This window comes from Clavelina lepadiformis, chromosome 7, assembly GCF_947623445.1.
Source record: "Clavelina lepadiformis chromosome 7, kaClaLepa1.1, whole genome shotgun sequence".
In the NCBI taxonomy this organism is placed as follows: Eukaryota; Metazoa; Chordata; class Ascidiacea; order Aplousobranchia; family Clavelinidae; genus Clavelina; species Clavelina lepadiformis.
This window is the reverse complement of record NC_135246.1, coordinates 10,114,223-10,131,166: the sequence shown is the minus strand read 5'-3', so window position 1 is coordinate 10,131,166 and position 16,944 is coordinate 10,114,223. Positions and strand designations below refer to the sequence as shown.

At 40.3% G+C, this 16,944-nt stretch overlaps 29 non-coding genes across 29 annotated transcripts; all 29 read left to right on the top strand.

The window, feature by feature from the left end:
- The first annotated feature begins 2 nt into the window (after positions 1–2).
- Trnaf-gaa (transfer RNA phenylalanine (anticodon GAA)) lies at positions 3–75 on the top strand. Its single transcript has one exon. It is a non-coding gene; the product is annotated as a tRNA-Phe (tRNA).
- An 855-nt stretch (positions 76–930) lies between these two features.
- Positions 931–1,002, top strand: Trnae-uuc (transfer RNA glutamic acid (anticodon UUC)). The gene has a single exon. It is a non-coding gene; the product is annotated as a tRNA-Glu (tRNA).
- Positions 1,003–1,009: 7 nt separating this feature from the next.
- Positions 1,010–1,080, top strand: Trnag-acc (transfer RNA glycine (anticodon ACC)). The gene has a single exon. It is a non-coding gene; the product is annotated as a tRNA-Gly (tRNA).
- A 250-nt stretch (positions 1,081–1,330) lies between these two features.
- Positions 1,331–1,405, top strand: Trnai-aau (transfer RNA isoleucine (anticodon AAU)). The gene has a single exon. It is a non-coding gene; the product is annotated as a tRNA-Ile (tRNA).
- A 6-nt stretch (positions 1,406–1,411) lies between these two features.
- Trnaf-gaa (transfer RNA phenylalanine (anticodon GAA)) lies at positions 1,412–1,484 on the top strand. Its single transcript has one exon. It is a non-coding gene; the product is annotated as a tRNA-Phe (tRNA).
- Positions 1,485–2,339: 855 nt separating this feature from the next.
- Positions 2,340–2,411, top strand: Trnae-uuc (transfer RNA glutamic acid (anticodon UUC)). Its single transcript has one exon. It is a non-coding gene; the product is annotated as a tRNA-Glu (tRNA).
- A 7-nt stretch (positions 2,412–2,418) lies between these two features.
- On the top strand, positions 2,419–2,489 carry Trnag-gcc (transfer RNA glycine (anticodon GCC)). Its single transcript has one exon. It is a non-coding gene; the product is annotated as a tRNA-Gly (tRNA).
- Positions 2,490–2,739: 250 nt separating this feature from the next.
- Trnai-aau (transfer RNA isoleucine (anticodon AAU)) lies at positions 2,740–2,813 on the top strand. Its single transcript has one exon. It is a non-coding gene; the product is annotated as a tRNA-Ile (tRNA).
- A 6-nt stretch (positions 2,814–2,819) lies between these two features.
- On the top strand, positions 2,820–2,892 carry Trnaf-gaa (transfer RNA phenylalanine (anticodon GAA)). The gene has a single exon. It is a non-coding gene; the product is annotated as a tRNA-Phe (tRNA).
- Positions 2,893–3,747: 855 nt separating this feature from the next.
- On the top strand, positions 3,748–3,819 carry Trnae-uuc (transfer RNA glutamic acid (anticodon UUC)). Its single transcript has one exon. It is a non-coding gene; the product is annotated as a tRNA-Glu (tRNA).
- A 7-nt stretch (positions 3,820–3,826) lies between these two features.
- Positions 3,827–3,897, top strand: Trnag-gcc (transfer RNA glycine (anticodon GCC)). Its single transcript has one exon. It is a non-coding gene; the product is annotated as a tRNA-Gly (tRNA).
- Positions 3,898–9,355: 5,458 nt separating this feature from the next.
- Positions 9,356–9,429, top strand: Trnai-aau (transfer RNA isoleucine (anticodon AAU)). The gene has a single exon. It is a non-coding gene; the product is annotated as a tRNA-Ile (tRNA).
- A 6-nt stretch (positions 9,430–9,435) lies between these two features.
- On the top strand, positions 9,436–9,508 carry Trnaf-gaa (transfer RNA phenylalanine (anticodon GAA)). Its single transcript has one exon. It is a non-coding gene; the product is annotated as a tRNA-Phe (tRNA).
- An 854-nt stretch (positions 9,509–10,362) lies between these two features.
- On the top strand, positions 10,363–10,434 carry Trnae-uuc (transfer RNA glutamic acid (anticodon UUC)). The gene has a single exon. It is a non-coding gene; the product is annotated as a tRNA-Glu (tRNA).
- A 7-nt stretch (positions 10,435–10,441) lies between these two features.
- Trnag-gcc (transfer RNA glycine (anticodon GCC)) lies at positions 10,442–10,512 on the top strand. Its single transcript has one exon. It is a non-coding gene; the product is annotated as a tRNA-Gly (tRNA).
- A 250-nt stretch (positions 10,513–10,762) lies between these two features.
- Trnai-aau (transfer RNA isoleucine (anticodon AAU)) lies at positions 10,763–10,836 on the top strand. Its single transcript has one exon. It is a non-coding gene; the product is annotated as a tRNA-Ile (tRNA).
- A 6-nt stretch (positions 10,837–10,842) lies between these two features.
- Trnaf-gaa (transfer RNA phenylalanine (anticodon GAA)) lies at positions 10,843–10,915 on the top strand. The gene has a single exon. It is a non-coding gene; the product is annotated as a tRNA-Phe (tRNA).
- Positions 10,916–11,770: 855 nt separating this feature from the next.
- On the top strand, positions 11,771–11,842 carry Trnae-uuc (transfer RNA glutamic acid (anticodon UUC)). The gene has a single exon. It is a non-coding gene; the product is annotated as a tRNA-Glu (tRNA).
- Positions 11,843–11,849: 7 nt separating this feature from the next.
- Trnag-gcc (transfer RNA glycine (anticodon GCC)) lies at positions 11,850–11,920 on the top strand. Its single transcript has one exon. It is a non-coding gene; the product is annotated as a tRNA-Gly (tRNA).
- Positions 11,921–12,366: 446 nt separating this feature from the next.
- Positions 12,367–12,438, top strand: Trnae-uuc (transfer RNA glutamic acid (anticodon UUC)). Its single transcript has one exon. It is a non-coding gene; the product is annotated as a tRNA-Glu (tRNA).
- A 328-nt stretch (positions 12,439–12,766) lies between these two features.
- On the top strand, positions 12,767–12,840 carry Trnai-aau (transfer RNA isoleucine (anticodon AAU)). The gene has a single exon. It is a non-coding gene; the product is annotated as a tRNA-Ile (tRNA).
- Positions 12,841–12,846: 6 nt separating this feature from the next.
- On the top strand, positions 12,847–12,919 carry Trnaf-gaa (transfer RNA phenylalanine (anticodon GAA)). Its single transcript has one exon. It is a non-coding gene; the product is annotated as a tRNA-Phe (tRNA).
- A 934-nt stretch (positions 12,920–13,853) lies between these two features.
- Trnag-gcc (transfer RNA glycine (anticodon GCC)) lies at positions 13,854–13,924 on the top strand. Its single transcript has one exon. It is a non-coding gene; the product is annotated as a tRNA-Gly (tRNA).
- A 446-nt stretch (positions 13,925–14,370) lies between these two features.
- On the top strand, positions 14,371–14,442 carry Trnae-uuc (transfer RNA glutamic acid (anticodon UUC)). Its single transcript has one exon. It is a non-coding gene; the product is annotated as a tRNA-Glu (tRNA).
- Positions 14,443–14,770: 328 nt separating this feature from the next.
- Positions 14,771–14,844, top strand: Trnai-aau (transfer RNA isoleucine (anticodon AAU)). The gene has a single exon. It is a non-coding gene; the product is annotated as a tRNA-Ile (tRNA).
- A 6-nt stretch (positions 14,845–14,850) lies between these two features.
- Trnaf-gaa (transfer RNA phenylalanine (anticodon GAA)) lies at positions 14,851–14,923 on the top strand. Its single transcript has one exon. It is a non-coding gene; the product is annotated as a tRNA-Phe (tRNA).
- An 855-nt stretch (positions 14,924–15,778) lies between these two features.
- Positions 15,779–15,850, top strand: Trnae-uuc (transfer RNA glutamic acid (anticodon UUC)). The gene has a single exon. It is a non-coding gene; the product is annotated as a tRNA-Glu (tRNA).
- A 521-nt stretch (positions 15,851–16,371) lies between these two features.
- Trnae-uuc (transfer RNA glutamic acid (anticodon UUC)) lies at positions 16,372–16,443 on the top strand. The gene has a single exon. It is a non-coding gene; the product is annotated as a tRNA-Glu (tRNA).
- A 7-nt stretch (positions 16,444–16,450) lies between these two features.
- Positions 16,451–16,521, top strand: Trnag-gcc (transfer RNA glycine (anticodon GCC)). The gene has a single exon. It is a non-coding gene; the product is annotated as a tRNA-Gly (tRNA).
- The last annotated feature ends 423 nt before the right edge of the window (positions 16,522–16,944 follow it).

The window sequence follows — 16,944 nt, the reverse complement described above, 5'->3', positions numbered from 1 at the left end:
TTGCCTCGATAGCTCAGTTGGGAGAGCGTTAGACTGAAGATCTAAAGGTCCCTGGTTCAATCCCGGGTCGAGGCAACTAATTTCGATTACTTCGTTTTTTGAGAAGTCATTTCCTTTTAGGAACACAATTTTAAGCGGGAACATTTTATGTGTGACGAGGTCTCAACCAATGCGTGATATTAAAAAGACGAAAAATGTTGCAGTCCAATGCGCATGTTACGTCGACGTGGGCTGGTTTGATATGGTTTTGGCGATAGCGTATTGCAGGTCCAGGCTAAGCTGTAAATTATTTAGAAGTCGCATATTTGTTTTCCGTGGATTAGTTGTCCGAAACTTTTACTCTCAAAACATGTTGTAAAGTTTAGGTGGTTGTTTTATAAATTTTAGTAAAATGATTCTGTCCAAACTAAGAATGTAGGCATTCCTAGCCTATATATCGTTGCAAGCCAAAATTGAGGAAGGCTCGTGATGTAGTTTTGCGATAGTAGCTTCTTGGTTTAATGTTCAATGGTCCCTGGTTCAATCGCGTGTCGAGGCAACTAATTTCGTTCACTTTATTTTGTTGAGGTGTCAGTTCGCATTAGGAACACATTTTTTCAGCTGGAAACACTGTGTTTATGACGATTTCGCAACCAATGCGTCATATCTAGTGGATGAAAAATGTCGAAGTGCAATGTGCATGTGACGTCGACGTGGGCTGGTTTGTTATTATTTTGTAATTCTGTCAAACTGAGAATGTAGGCATTCTTAGCCTAGATCTCGTTGCAAGCGAATATTGACGGAGGCTCGTGAAGTGGTTCTACGACACTAGCTTCTTAGTTAAATGTACTTTGCATTGAAAAGCCTATTTTTTTAAAATTGGCTCATAATCCCTTGAGCCGGATTTCAGTCAAAGTATATTTACTGGATCAAATAAAGATCGATCGCCGCTCCCAGATGGTTTAGTGGTCAGGATTCCTGGCTTTCACCCAGGCGGCCCGGGTTCGATTCCCGGTCTGGGAAAGTGCATGCATTGATGGTTCAGTGGTAGAATTCTCGCCTACCACGCGGGAGGCCCGGGTTCGATTCCCGGTCAATGCATTTTCTTAACATTACCTGGATAACCTTTCGTGTGAGTGCCCAGAAAGTGTATTTTCGCTTTGATGACAAAAATGTTTTGAAGAATAAGGATTGTTGTTCGTTAATAGGGAGGTATATGCCGTGATAACTTAGAGAAATGGATTGCTGAAAGAAAAATTCTCAATTTGCCAGAAAATTCTTCAATAAAACAAAAATTTCAAAGTCGGAATAATGGTGAAATTAATCGTTGTTTTGGACCCAAAACAATCGAGGCCGATTAGCTCAGTTTTGTTAGAGCGTCGTGCTAATAACGCGAATGTCGCGGGTTCGAGCCCCGTATTGGCTAAAGCTTGCCTCGATAGCTCAGTTGGGAGAGCGTTAGACTGAAGATCTAAAGGTCCCTGGTTCAATCCCGGGTCGAGGCAACTAATTTCGATTACTTCGTTTTTTGAGAAGTCATTTCCTTTTAGGAACACAATTTTAAGCGGGAACATTTTATGTGTGACGAGGTCTCCACCAATGCGTGATATTAAAAAGACGAAAAATGTTGCAGTCCAATGCGCATGTGACGTCGACGTGGGCTGGTTTGATATGGTTTTGGCGATAGCGTATTGCAGGTCCAGGCTAAGCTGTAAATTATTTAGAAGTCGCATATTTGTTTTCCGTGGATTAGTTGTCCGAAACTTTTACTCTCAAAACATGCTGTAAAGTTTAGGTGGTTGTTTTATAAATTTTAGTAAAATGATTCTGTCCAAACTAAGAATGTAGGCATTCCTAGCCTATATATCGTTGCAAGCCAAAATTGAGGAAGGCTCGTGATGTAGTTTTGCGATAGTAGCTTCTTGGTTTAATGTTCAATGGTCCCTGGTTCAATCGCGTGTCGAGGCAACTAATTTCGTTCACTTTGTTTTGTTGAGGTGTCAGTTCGCATTAGGAACACATTTTTTCAGCTGGAAACACTGTGTTTATGACGATTTCGCAACCAATGCGTCATATCTACTGGATGAAAAATGTCGAAGTGCAATGTGCATGTGACGTCGACGTGGGCTGGTTTGTTATTATTTTGTAATTCTGTCAAACTGAGAATGTAGGCATTCTTAGCCTAGATCTCGTTGCAAGCGAATATTGATGGAGGCTCGTGAAGTGGTTCTACGACACTAGCTTCTTAGTTAAATGTACTTTGCATTGAAAAGCCTATTTTTTTAAAATTGGCTCATAATCCCTTGAGCCGGATTTCAGTCAAAGTATATTTACTGGATCAAATAAAGATCGATCGCCGCTCCCAGATGGTCTAGTGGTCAGGATTCCTGGCTTTCACCCAGGCGGCCCGGGTTCGATTTCCGGTCTGGGAAAGTGCATGCATTGATGGTTCAGTGGTAGAATTCTCGCCTGCCACGCGGGAGGCCCGGGTTCGATTCCCGGTCAATGCATTTTCTTAACATTACCTGGATAAACTTTCGTGTGAGTGCCCAGAAAGTGTATTTTCGCTTTGATGACAAAAATGTTTTGAAGAATAAGGATTGTTGTTCGTTAATAGGGAGGTATATTCCGTGATAACTTAGAGAAATGGATTGCTGAAAGAAAAATTCTCAATTTGCCAGAAAATTCTTCAATAAAACAAAAATTTCAAAGTCGGAATAATAGTGAAATTAATCGTTGTTTTGGACCCCAAACAATCGAGGCCGATTAGCTCAGTTGGTTAGAGCGTCGTGCTAATAACGCGAATGTCGCGGGTTCGAGCCCCGTATTGGCCAAAGCTTGCCTCGATAGCTCAGTTGGGAGAGCGTTAGACTGAAGATCTAAAGGTCCCTCGTTCAATCCCGGGTCGAGGCAACTAATTTCGATTACTTCGTTCTTTTGAGAAGTCATTTCCTTTTAGGAACACAATTTTAAGCGGAAACATTTTATGTGTGACGAGGTCTCCACCAATGCGTGATATTAAAAAGACGAAAAATGTTGCAGTCCAATGCGCATGTGACGTCGACGTGGGCTGGTTTGATATGGTTTTGGCGATAGCGTATTGCAGGTCCAGGCTAAGCTGTAAATTATTTAGAAGTCGCATATTTGTTTTCCGTGGATTAGTTGTCCGAAACTTTTACTCTCAAAACATGCTGTAAAGTTTAGGTGGTTGTTTTATAAATTTTAGTAAAATGATTCTGTCCAAACTAAGAATGTAGGCATTCCTAGCCTTTATATCGTTGCAAGCCAAAATTGAGGAAGGCTCGTGATGTAGTTTTGCGATAGTAGCTTCTTGGTTTAATGTTCAATGGTCCCTGGTTCAATCGCGTGTCGAGGCAACTAATTTCGTTCACTTTGTTTTGTTGAGGTGTCAGTTCGCATTAGGAACACATTTTTTCAGCTGGAAACACTGTGTTTATGACGATTTCGCAATCAATGCGTCATATCTACTGGATGAAAAATTTCGAAGTGCAATGTGCATGTGACGTCGACGTGGGCTGGTTTGTTATTATTTTGTAATTCTGTCAAACTGAGAATGTAGGCATTCTTAGCCTAGATCTCGTTGCAAGCGAATATTGATGGAGGCTCGTGAAGTGGTTCTACGACAGTAGCTTCTTAGTTAAATGTACTTGCATTGAAAAGCCTTTTTTTTTTAAATTGGATCATGATCCCTTGAGCCGGATTTCAGTCAAAGTATATTTACTGGATCAAATAAAGATCGATCGCCGCTCCCAGATGGTCTAGTGGTCAGGATTCCTGGCTTTCACCCAGGCGGCCCGGGTTCGATTCCCGGTCTGGGAAAGTGCATGCATTGATGGTTCAGTGGTAGAATTCTCGCCTGCCACGCGGGAGGCCCGGGTTCGATTCCCGGTTAATGCATTTTCTTAACATTACCTGGATAACCTTTCGTGTGAGTGCCCAGAAAGTGTATTTTCGCTTTGATGACAAAAATGTTTTGAAGAATAAGGATGGTTGTTCGTTAATAGGGAGGTATATGCCGTGATAAGAGAGTTGGTAGAGCGGTGGACTGTAGTGGACGAAGTTAAGCAACCGCGTGGAAATCTGGTAGAATATTTTGGGTTAGCCACCCATTACGCCGGCTTATATTGTTAAATATTTGCACTTGAGTGCTCTGAATCATCGAAAGTTATGGCAGAAATTAAACCTGTTTCTTATTCGGACAAAGTTAAGAAGAAGTTAAGAACAATGGAGTATGCAAGGCCAAATTGCCTAACGTTTAGAGTATCTTATGGTACCAAAAGGGAAGATCTTTGGAAAATTTTTGAAAAGATTAACTTTTCTTTAAAATTACTCGTTGGCCTAGTGGAGAAGAAAGGCGGCAATATCGATATTACCTGCAAGTCGAGAGAGCATGTTCTGGATTTAAATGAAAAACTTCTTAATCTTGAAGAAATTCGGTACCTAAAGCTGTATGAACCGGATAAGGTATATGTTCATATATCTTGGATTCCTACACCATTTCCTATTGAAGCCTTGAAATCATACTTAGAAGAAAATCATGGTAAAATCATTAAATGTTTCCCAAAAAAAGATGCAAAGGCTTTGTTCAGTGGTGTTTATATTATGGAAATGGCTAAAGATGAACTGGATCAAACACCAATACCAAGCTATTTAAATATTCTTGGAGAAGAACTGCTAGTCAAATACCAAGGACAGTTGGCAACATGCCAGTACTGCAACAAACCAGGACACAAACACATCAACTGTCCTACCAAAAATAACTCTGAATACCCCCCACTGGAAGAGAACAATCAGCCAAACCCTAGAAGAGGTATGGATTATTATAGAAACCCCCTCACTAGACACCAATCACCTGGCCACACTCACAATGAAGAAAACCATGAAAATTCTATAATGAACACAAACAAGGACAATACTGAAGATGGAAAGAACAATGACAGCAATGAACCTGATACAGCAACCACAAAGAAAGGGGAAGAACAACCTAGGGACTGGTTTGACATGACAGAAAACAATCTAACAGAAGTACATATGAATGAAGACAACTCAATAGAAAAGAATACTGACAGGAGGAGTGACAGGAAAAGACCCTCTCCAGATGAGGCATCTGAGGAGCCCTGCACAAAGGTTAGCCATAATGATAATACTTACATAGTCAAATGTCTAGCATGTGACAATGAAGAACATATCTTGGAGTGCAAGAAATGGAAATGTAGTAAATGCCCTGAAGATTATATAGTAATAAATACCTGTAATGACAGAATTAAACAGATAATTCCAGAAGGAAACATGCATGACTTTCCTTGTGATGTGTGTCAAAGTGAATTAAAATACCTATCCTGCTGTAAAGCACACACTCATGTATCAGAGTATGGTGAGAACTTTGTTGAATGTGCAACCTGTAATGCTTCATTGTGTGAGTGTTTGTGTAAGAGCTACAACCTAATACCCCCAATTAGAACACAAGGCAAATGTGTGAACACAGAATGCAATTTGTGTGTTATACATTGTGACTGTGAAGAGGTGGTTTGTAAGGCCATAAGCCCCTCTCAATCATACTTTTGTAATTGTGGATATAAATACACATGTGAAAGTATTGAAGGGATTAAAGATTATATTTAAATAGTAATTATTGTATTCGTTTTTCCGGATTTAGATACCTTACGTTATCGTTTATTATGTTTCTTCTACGTATTCTCAGTCTTAATTGTAATGGATTGCGAAAGCAAGACAAACGCGCCTTCGTTTATGACTTGCTACGCACCAAAAACGTTGACGTTGCCTTGTTACAAGAAACGCACTCTAGCCCGGGGGACGAAATACAGTGGACAAAAGAATGGGGTAAGCGTGCGCTGTGGAATTCAGGAAACACGCAATCAAGAGGCCTGGCTATACTAATAAATAACAAGCATATAGAGGTTAAAAGCGTAAATTTTGACAACTTTGGGAGAGTATTAGCCGCGGATATTAGTGTTTTTGGCGAAAGTATGCACATTGTAAACGTTTACGCACCAGTACGCGGAAGTGGCAACGAATGCAACACGCAAGATCGGTTTTATGACGGCATATATCCTTATGTGCACAGCAAATTACCAACAATGTTGGCGGGGGATTTCAACTGCGTCGACGACCGACTAAAAGATCGCAATAACTTTATGGTGCACCAAGTTAAACGGTATGAGTCGAAGTCCCTGAAGGATTTGTGCGAAACCTACGGATTGAAAGACCTCTATAGAATATCACGACCGAACGGAAAAGATTTTACTTGGCATGGCAACGAAGCGCACTCAAGGCTGGACCGCTTTTACGGTTCAGACGAGCTCACGCACATTAATCATGTCATCGAACCTTGCGCTGTAAGCGATCACGATGCGATTCACGTTGATATCAAATTAAACATTTCCAGAAACTACGGCAATGGCTACTGGAAAAACAATGTCACCGTTTACGAAAATGAAGACCTTACTCAAGAATTAAAAGAAAGCTGGCATGATTATAAAAGTCTGCAAGTTCTTTACAAAAATAAACTCGATTGGTGGGTTGATACAAAGTACCAAATAAGAGAACTGGTGCAGAAACACTCGAAGCGAATTCACCAAAAAAAGAATCAGCGAGAACACGAATTAAACGCAAGCCTCAATGATTTGCGCCAAGACTTAAATGAAGGCAAAAAAGTCATGACAGAGTTTCGCAAAACAAAAGCCGAACTTATTACTATCCACAAAGAAAAACGAAAGAAAATTAGAATAATTGCTCATGCAAATGAACTTGACTATGGAGATCGCCCGACAAAGTTTTTCTACCGCAAGCTGAAAGAACATCACAGAGCGACCTACATCGAGTCGCTGCGCACAAATCAAAACATTGAAGCAAACACGCCGAAAGAAAAACTAGACGTTGCGACTGATTTTTATAAAACCTTATACTCGAAACAAAAACTTGACAAATGGAGACAAAGCGCGTTCCTACAGGATATTGAACAAAAAATAGATAGAGACACCACAGAGACCTTAGAGCTGGAAGTAACTAAGGACGAGATGCTTTTCGCCATTAAATCCATGAAAAATGGTAAAACACCGGGGCTCGATGGCTTAAGCATAGAATTCTACAAAACGTTCTGGAGCCTTGTAGGCGACACGCTGATTGAAGTAGCGAAAGAGTTTTTTGCTGAATCACAACCACCCGCCGAGTTGACTCGGGGACTGCTAACTCTGATATTTAAGAAAGGCGAACGGACTGATATAAAAAATTATCGACCGATAACATTACTGAATGTCGATTATAAGATATTTAGCAAAATGATGACATTACGATTGAAAAGCTTTGTACCAAAACTTATCAATGACACGCAGTTTGCAGTGTGTGGCAGAGATATAAACGATGGAACAGCGCTGCTTAGAGACTGTATTGAATATATTAAAAATAGAAACACCGAGGGATACATTGTATCTCTTGACATCTACAAAGCATTTGACTGCGTCGACCATGAATTCTTGGTTGAAATTCTGAAAAAATTCGGTTTTGGTGAAATTTTTACGAAAATGATCACAACTACGCTGATAAATAATCAGACATGTGTAATGATCAATGGGCATATAGGGGCAGATTTTCGCGTCGAACGCGGTTTACGACAAGGAGATCCATTAAGTTTGTATTTGTTCCTGTTAGCAATGGAGCCGGTTATAATTGCTTTAAACAAGAATACAGCTATACAAGGTTTACATCTACCAGCTTCAGGCGGTAAAGTTGTGAAAACTATAGCATACGCCGATGATACAACCTTGGTCCTCCAAGATGAACAATCGGTGTCACAAGCCTTTTTTGTATTAGGTGAATACCTTACAGCGACGGGAATAAAAGTGAACTTCAGTAAAGTAACGGCTTTGAAACTAGGTAGGAAGCAAAGCAAAAACTCTCAGCTTCCCACGCTTTCCTGGGTCGATTCGATAAATGTTTTGAACGTTCCTTATGGTAAACCTCAGGCAATTACTGATTGGCTCGAAAACAAGGTGCGTAGCATGCGTTTGAAGGTATCGAATTTCTCAAAATTTAGATCGACGTATGATGGAAAATCGCTAATTGTAAAAACACTATTATTGCCCATTTTTGTGTATGGTTCTAGAGTGTATGATCTTGCGCTTCAGCAGCGCCGAAATGTACGCAAAATTGTTGAAAATTATGTTTTTAGCACTGGTGCAAAATTAAACATGGAAACGATAAGTAAAACCAGGGAAAACGGTGGATACGACTGTATTGACATCCCATTGTATTTAAATATCTTGAAGTTAAAAGTTGTTAAGAAATATTACAACGCTCGAAAGCAAAATAACAGCATACACCTACCGCTGTATTTCCTTGAATATTACATTGGCTTTACGTTGTGTAAAATGCTGGCAATGCCTGTAAATAATTCTGTGTTGCATGCTTCACAACCCACGTCATATTATAGCAACGTGGTTGATATCCTGAAACGTTACAGCATTACCATTGATGAAATTGCTGAAAAGACAACCAAACAAATTTACAGGAGAATTGTAAACGAGAGAAATGCACAAGTACTAGTACCTATGTTCCCCATAAATATGCAAAACATGTGGACTGGCATTCACAATAAGGTACTACCAAATTATTTAAAAACTTTTGGTTACAAGATGGTATGGAATGTGCTACCCTTATGTATTAATGAGCGCATAGCACGTATACAAAAAACATCAAGATGCCCATTATGTGACCTTCATGATGAAGATGTATATCATTTGTTTTATGATTGTGTATGTATACAACCCATATGGGATTATGTAAACGTGATAATATTTAACATCAGCGGTGTTTTGATGCCGAAAGTTTCTCCACAAATGTGTATTGCCTTGGACTTGAGTTCACTAAAACAACTTTGTGTTTGCGAAACCAATTTGAATGCAACAATATTATTGTTAAGCATTTCAAGGTACTGCATATGGCTATCTAGGAACAAAGTGATTTTCGAACAAGAACCGTTTCTCTATCAAGATGTGATAAACAGAATAAAAGCCATGTCAAAAGCGCGCAATAGCGCAGAGAAAAGTCGCCAGACAAGTGTTTACAACTCAGTAACACAAATCCTTTGGAATAGTATGTGCTCAAATTAATTTCGATTGTGACAGTATCAAAAGAAGTATTTATGTACATAAGTGTATTGCATATCGAATATTGTTTTCGTGTATTGATCGTGCATTGTCGTGTTAAAACCCAAGAAAGGGTTAAAAAATAAAAAAAAATAAAAAAAAAAAAATAAAAAAAAAAAAAAAATAAAACAAAAATTTCAAAGTCGGAATAATAGTGAAATTAATCGTTGTTTTGGACCCCAAACGATCGAGGCCGATTAGCTCAGTTGGTTAGAGCGTCGTGCTAATAACGCGAATGTCGCGGGTTCGAGCCCCGTATTGGCCAAAGCTTGCCTCGATAGCTCAGTTGGGAGAGCGTTAGACTGAAGATCTAAAGGTCCCTGGTTCAATCCCGGGTCGAGGCAACTAATTTCGATTACTTCGTTCTTTTGAGAAGTCATTTCCTTTTAGGAACACAATTTTAAGCGGGAACATTTTATGTGTGACGAGGTCTCCACCAATGCGTGATATTAAAAAGACGAAAAATGTTGCAGTCCAATGCGCATGTGACGTCGACGTGGGCTGGTTTGATATGGTTTTGGCGATAGCGTATTGCAGGTCCAGGCTAAGCTGTAAATTATTTAGAAGTCGCATATTTGTTTTCCGTGGATTAGTTGTCCGAAACTTTTACTCTCAAAACATGCTGTAAAGTTTAGGTGGTTGTTTTATAAATTTTAGTAAAATGATTCTGTCCAAACTAAGAATGTAGGCATTCCTAGCTTATATATCGTTGCAAGCCAAAATTGAGGAAGGCTCGTGATGTAGTTTTGCGATAGTAGCTTCTTGGTTTAATGTTCAATGGTCCCTGGTTCAATCGCGTGTCGAGGCAACTAATTTCGTTCACTTTGTTTTGTTGAGGTGTCAGTTCGCATTAGGAACACATTTTTCAGCTGGAAAAACTGTGTTTATGACGATTTCGCAACCAATGCGTCATATCTACTGGATGAAAAATGTCGAAGTGCAATGTGCATGTGACGTCGACGTGGGCTAGTTTGTTATTATTTTGTAATTCTGTCAAACTGAGAATGTAGGCATTCTTAGCCTAGATCTCGTTGCAAGCGAATATTGATGGAGGCTCGTGAAGTGGTTCTACGACAGTAGCTTCTTAGTTAAATGTACTTGCATTGAAAAGCCTATTTTTTTAAAATTGGATCATGATCCCTTGAGCCGGATTTCAGTCAAAGTATATTTACTGGATCAAATAAAGATCGATCGCCGCTCCCAGATGGTCTAGTGGTCAGGATTCATGGCTTTCACCCAGGCGGCCCGGGTTCGATTTCCGGTCTGGGAAAGTGCATGCATTGATGGTTCAGTGGTAGAATTCTCGCCTGCCACGCAGGAGGCCCGGGTTCGATTCCCGGTCAATGCATTTTCTTAACATTACCTGGATAACCTTTCGTGTGAGTGCCCAGAAAGTGTATTTTCGCTTTGATGACAAAAATGTTTTGAAGAATAAGGATTGTTGTTCGTTAATAGGGAGGTATATGCCGTGATAACTTAGAGAAATGGATTGCTGAAAGAAAAATTCTCAATTTGCCAGAAAATTCTTCAATAAAACAAAAATTTCAAAGTCGGAATAATGGTGAAATTAATCGTTGTTTTGGACCCCAAACAATCGAGGCCGATTAGCTCAGTTGGTTAGAGCGTCGTGCTAATAACGCGAATGTCGCGGGTTCGAGCCCCGTATTGGCCAAAGCTTGCCTCGATAGCTCAGTTGGGAGAGCGTTAGACTGAAGATCTAAAGGACCCTGGTTCAATCCCGGGTCGAGGCAACTAATTTCGATTACTTCGTTCTTTTGAGAAGTCATTTCCTTTTAGGAACACAATTTTAAGCGGGAACATTTTATGTGTGACGAGGTCTCCACCAATGCGTGATATTAAAAAGACGAAAAATGTTGCAGTCCAATGCGCATGTGACGTCGACGTGGGCTGGTTTGATATGGTTTTGGCGATAGCGTATTGCAGGTCCAGGCTAAGCTGTAAATTATTTAGAAGTCGCATATTTGTTTTCCGTGGATTAGTTGTCCGAAACTTTTACTCTCAAAACATGCTGTAAAGTTTAGGTGGTTGTTTTATAAATTTTAGTAAAATGATTCTGTCCAAACTAAGAATGTAGGCATTCCTAGCCTATATATCGTTGCAAGCCAAAATTGAGGAAGGCTCGTGATGTAGTTTTGCGATAGTAGCTTCTTGGTTTAATGTTCAATGGTCCCTGGTTCAATCGCGTGTCGAGGCAACTAATTTCGTTCACTTTGTTTTGTTGAGGTGTCAGTTCGCATTAGGAACATATTTTTTTAGCTGGAAACACTGTGTTTATGACGATTTCGCAACCAATGCGTCATATCTACTGGATGAAAAATTTCGAAGTGCAATGTGCATGTGACGTCGACGTGGGCTGGTTTGTTATTATTTTGTATATCTGTCAAACTGAGAATGTAGGCATCCTTAGCCTAGATCTCGTTGCAAGCGAATATTGATGGAGGCTCGTGAAGTGGTTCTACGACAGTAGCTTCTTAGTTAAATGTACTTGCATTGAAAAGCCTATTTTTTTAAAATTGGATCATGATCCCTTGAGCCGGATTTCAGTCAAAGTATATTTACTGGATCAAATAAAGATCAATCGCCGCTCCCAGATGGTCTAGTGGTCAGGATTCCTGGCTTTCACCCAGGCGGCCCGGGTTCGATTCCCGGTCTGGGAAAGTGCATGCATTGATGGTTCAGTGGTAGAATTCTCGCCTGCCACGCGGGAGGCCCGGGTTCGATTCCCGGTCAATGCATTTTCTTAACATTACCTGGATAACCTTTCGTGTGAGTGCCCAGAAAGTGTATTTTCGCTTTGATGACAAAAATGTTTTGAAGAATAAGGATTGTTGTTCGTTAATAGGGAGGTATATGCCGTGATAACTTAGAGAAATGGATTGATGAAAGAAAAATTCTCAATTTGCCAGAAAATTCTTCAATAAAACAAAAATTTCAAAGTCGGAATACTGGTGAAATTAATCGTTGTTTTGGACCTGTCAAACTGAAAATTTAGGCATTCTTAGCCTAGATCTCGTTGCAAGCGAATATTGATGGAGGCTCGTGAAGTGGTTCTACGACAGTAGCTTCTTAGTTAAATGTACTTTGCATTGAAAAGCCTATTTTTTAAAAATTGGCTCATGATCCCTTGAACCGGATTTCAGTCAAAGTATATTTACTGGATCAAATAAAGATCGATCGCCGCTCCCAGATGGTCTAGTGGTCAGGATTTCTGGCTTTCACCCAGGCGGCCCGGGTTCGATTTCCGGTCTAGGAAAGTGCATGCATTGATGGTTCAGTGGTGGAATTCTCGCCTGCCACGCGGGATTCCCGCGTTCGATTCCCGGTCAATGCATTTTCTTAACATTACCTGGATAACCTTTCGTGTGAGTGCCCAGAAAGTGTATTTTCGCTTTGATGACAAAAATGTTTTGAAGAATAAGGATTGTTGTTCGTTAATAGGGAGGTATATGCCGTGATAACTTAGAGAAATGGATTGCTGAAAGAAAAATTCTGAATTTGCTAGAAAATTCTTCAATAAAACCAAAATTTCAAAGTCGGAATAATGATGAAATTAATCGTTGTTTTGGACCCCAAACAATCGAGGCCGATTAGCTCAGTTGGTTAGAGCGTCGTGCTAATAACGCGAATGTCGCGGGTTCGAGCCCCGTATTGGCCAAAGCTTGCCTCGATAGCTCAGTTGGGAGAGCGTTAGACTGAAGATCTAAAGGTCCCTGGTTCATTCCCGGGTCGAGGCAACTAATTTCGATTACTTCGTTCTTTTGAGAAGTCATTTCCTTTTAGGAACACAATTTTAAGCGGGAACATTTTATGTGTGACGAGGTCTCCAACAATGCGTGATATTAAAAAGACGAAAAATGTTGCAGTCCAATGCGCATGTGACGTCGACGTGGGCTGGTTTGATATGGTTTTGGCGATAGCGTATTGCAGGTCCAGGCTAAGCTGTAAATTATTTAGAAGTCGCATATTTGTTTTCCGTGGATTAGTTGTCCGAAACTTTTACTCTCAAAACATGCTGTAAAGTTTAGGTGGTTGTTTTATAAATTTTAGTAAAATGATTCTGTCCAAACTAAGAATGTAGGCATTCCTAGCCTATATATCGTTGCAAGCCAAAATTGAGGAAGGCTCGTGATGTAGTTTTGCGATAGTAGCTTCTTGGTTTAATGTTCAATGGTCCCTGGTTCAATCGCGTGTCGAGGCAACTAATTTCGTTCACTTTGTTTTGTTGAGGTGTCAGTTCGCATTAGGAACATATTTTTTCAGCTGGAAACACTGTGTTTATGACGATTTCGCAACCAATGCGTCATATCTACAGGATGAAAAATGTCGAAGTGCAATGTGCATGTGACGTCGACGTGGGCTGGTTTGTTATTATTTTGTAATTCTGTCAAACTGAGAATGTAGGCATTCTTAGCCTAGATCTCGTTGCAAGCGAATATTGATGGAGGCTCGTGAAGTGGTTCTACGACAGTAGCTTCTTAGTTAAATGTACTTTGCATTGAAAAGCCTATTTTTTAAAAATTGGGTCATGATCCCTTGAGCCGGATTTCAGTCAAAGTATATTTACTGGATAAATAAAGATCGATCGCCGCTCCCAGATGGTCTAGTGGTCAGGATTCCTGGCTTTCACCCAGGCGGCCGGAGTTCGATTGCCGGTCTGGGAAAGTGCATGCATTGATTGTTCAGTGGTAGAATTCTCGCCTGCCACGCGGGAGGCCCGGGTTCGATTCCCGGTCAATGCATTTTCTTAACATTACCTGGATAACCTTTCGTGTGAGTGCCCAGAAAGTGTATTTTCGCTTTGATGACAAAAATGTTTTGAAGAATAAGGATTGTTGTTCGTTAATAGGGAGGTATATGCCGTGATAACTTAGAGAAATGGATTGATGAAAGAAAAATTCTCAATTTGCCAGAAAATTCTTCAATAAAACAAAAATTTCAAAGTCGGAATACTGGTGAAATTAATCGTTGTTTTGGACCTGTCAAACTGAAAATTTAGGCATTCTTAGCCTAGATCTCGTTGCAAGCAAATATTGATGGAGGCTCGTGAAGTGGTTCTACGACAGTAGCTTCTTAGTTAAATGTACTTTGCATTGAAAAGCCTATTTTTTAAAAATTGGCTCATGATCCCTTGAACCGGATTTCAGTCAAAGTATATTTACTGGATCAAATAAAGATCGATCGCCGCTCCCAGATGGTCTAGTGGTCAGGATTTCTGGCTTTCACCCAGGCGGCCCGGGTTCGATTCCCGGTCTAGGAAAGTGCATGCATTGATGGTTCAGTGGTGGAATTCTCGCCTGCCACGCGGGATTCCCGCGTTCGATTCCCGGTCAATGCATTTTCTTAACATTACCTGGATAACCTTTCGTGTGAGTGCCCAGAAAGTGTATTTTCGCTTTGATGACAAAAATGTTTTGAAGAATAAGGATTGTTGTTCGTTAATAGGGAGGTATATGCCGTGATAACTTAGAGAAATGGATTGCTGAAAGAAAAATTCTGAATTTGCTAGAAAATTCTTCAATAAAACAAAAATTTCAAAGTCGGAATAATGGTGAAATTAATCGTTGTTTTGGACCCCAAACAATCGAGGCCGATTAGCTCAGTTGGTTAGAGCGTCGTGCTAATAACGCGAATGTCGCGGGTTCGAGCCCCGTATTGGCCAAAGCTTGCCTCGATAGCTCAGTTGGGAGAGCGTTAGACTGAAGATCTAAAGGTCCCTGGTTCAATCCCGGGTCGAGGCAACTAATTTCGATTACTTCGTTCTTTTGAGAAGTCATTTCCTTTTAGGAACACAATTTTAAGCGGGAACATTTTATGTGTGACGAGGTCTCCAACAATGCGTGATATTAAAAAGACGAAAAATGTTGCAGTCCAATGCGCATGTGACGTCGACGTGGGCTGGTTTGATATGGTTTTGGCGATAGCGTATTGCAGGTCCAGGCTAAGCTGTAAATTATTTAGAAGTCGCATATTTGTTTTCCGTGGATTAGTTGTCCGAAACTTTTACTCTCAAAACATGCTGTAAAGTTTAGGTGGTTGTTTTATAAATTTTAGTAAAATGATTCTGTCCAAACTAAGAATGTAGGCATTCCTAGCCTATATATCGTTGCAAGCCAAAATTGAGGAAGGCTCGTGATGTAGTTTTGCGATAGTAGCTTCTTGGTTTAATGTTCAATGGTCCCTGGTTCAATCGCGTGTCGAGGCAACTAATTTCGTTCACTTTGTTTTGTTGAGGTGTCAGTTCGCATTAGGAACATATTTTTTCAGCTGGAAACACTGTGTTTATGACGATTTCGCAACCAATGCGTCATATCTACAGGATGAAAAATGTCGAAGTGCAATGTGCATGTGACGTCGACGTGGGCTGGTTTGTTATTATTTTGTAATTCTGTCAAACTGAGAATGTAGGCATTCTTAGCCTAGATCTCGTTGCAAGCGAATATTGATGGAGGCTCGTGAAGTGGTTCTACGACAGTAGCTTCTTAGTTAAATGTACTTTGCATTGAAAAGCCTATTTTTTAAAAATTGGGTCATGATCCCTTGAGCCGGATTTCAGTCAAAGTATATTTACTGGATAAATAAAGATCGATCGCCGCTCCCAGATGGTCTAGTGGTCAGGATTCCTGGCTTTCACCCAGGCGGCCCGAGTTCGATTGCCGGTCTGGGAAAGTGCATGCATTGATTTTTCAGTGGTAGAATTGTCGCCTGCCACGCGGGAGGCCCGGGTTCGATTCCCGGTCAATGCATTTTCTTAACATTACCTGGATAACCTTTCGTGTGAGTGCCCAGAAAGTGTATTTTCGCTTTGATGACAAAAATGTTTTGAAGAATAAGGATTGTTGTTCGTTAATAGGGAGGTATATGCCGTGATAACTTAGAGAAATGGATTGCTGAAAGAAAAATTCTCAATTTGCCAGAAAATTCTTCAATAAAACAAAAATTTCAAAGTCGGAATACTGGTGAAATTAATCGTTGTTTTGGACCTGTCAAACTGAGAATTTAGGCATTCTTAGCCTAGATCTCGTTGCAAGCGAATATTGATGGAGGCTCGTGAAGTGGTTCTACGACAGTAGCTTCTTAGTTAAATGTACTTTGCATTGAAAAGCCTATTTTTTAAAAATTGGCTCATGATCCCTTGAGCCGGATTTCAGTCAAAGTATATTTACTGGATCAAATAAAGATCGGCCGCTCCCAGATGGTCAAGTGGTCAGGATTTCTGGCTTTCACCCAGGCGGCCCGGGTTCGATTCCCGGTCTGGGAAAGTGCATGCATTGATGGTTCAGTGGTAGAATTCTCGCCTGCCACGCGGGAGGCCCGGGTTCGATTCCCGGTCAATGCATTTTCTTAACATTACCTGGATAACCTTTCGTGTGAGTGCCCAGAAAGTGTATTTTCGCTTTGATGACAAAAATGTTTTGAAGAATAAGGATTGTTGTTCGTTAATAGGGAGGTATATGCCGTGATAACTTAGAGAAATGGATTGCTGAAAGAAAAATTCTCAATTTGCCAGAAAATTCTTCAATAAAACAAAAATTTCAAAGTCGGAATAATGGTGAAATTAATCGTTGTTTTGGACCTGTCAAACTGAGAATGTAGGCATTCTTAGCCTAGATCTCGTTGCAAGCGAATATTGATGGAGGCTCGTGAAGTGGTTCTACGACAGTAGCTTCTAAGTTAAATGTACTTTGCATTGAAAAGCCTATTTTTTTAAAATTGGGTCATGATCCCTTGAGCCGGATTTCAGTCAAAGTATATTTACTGG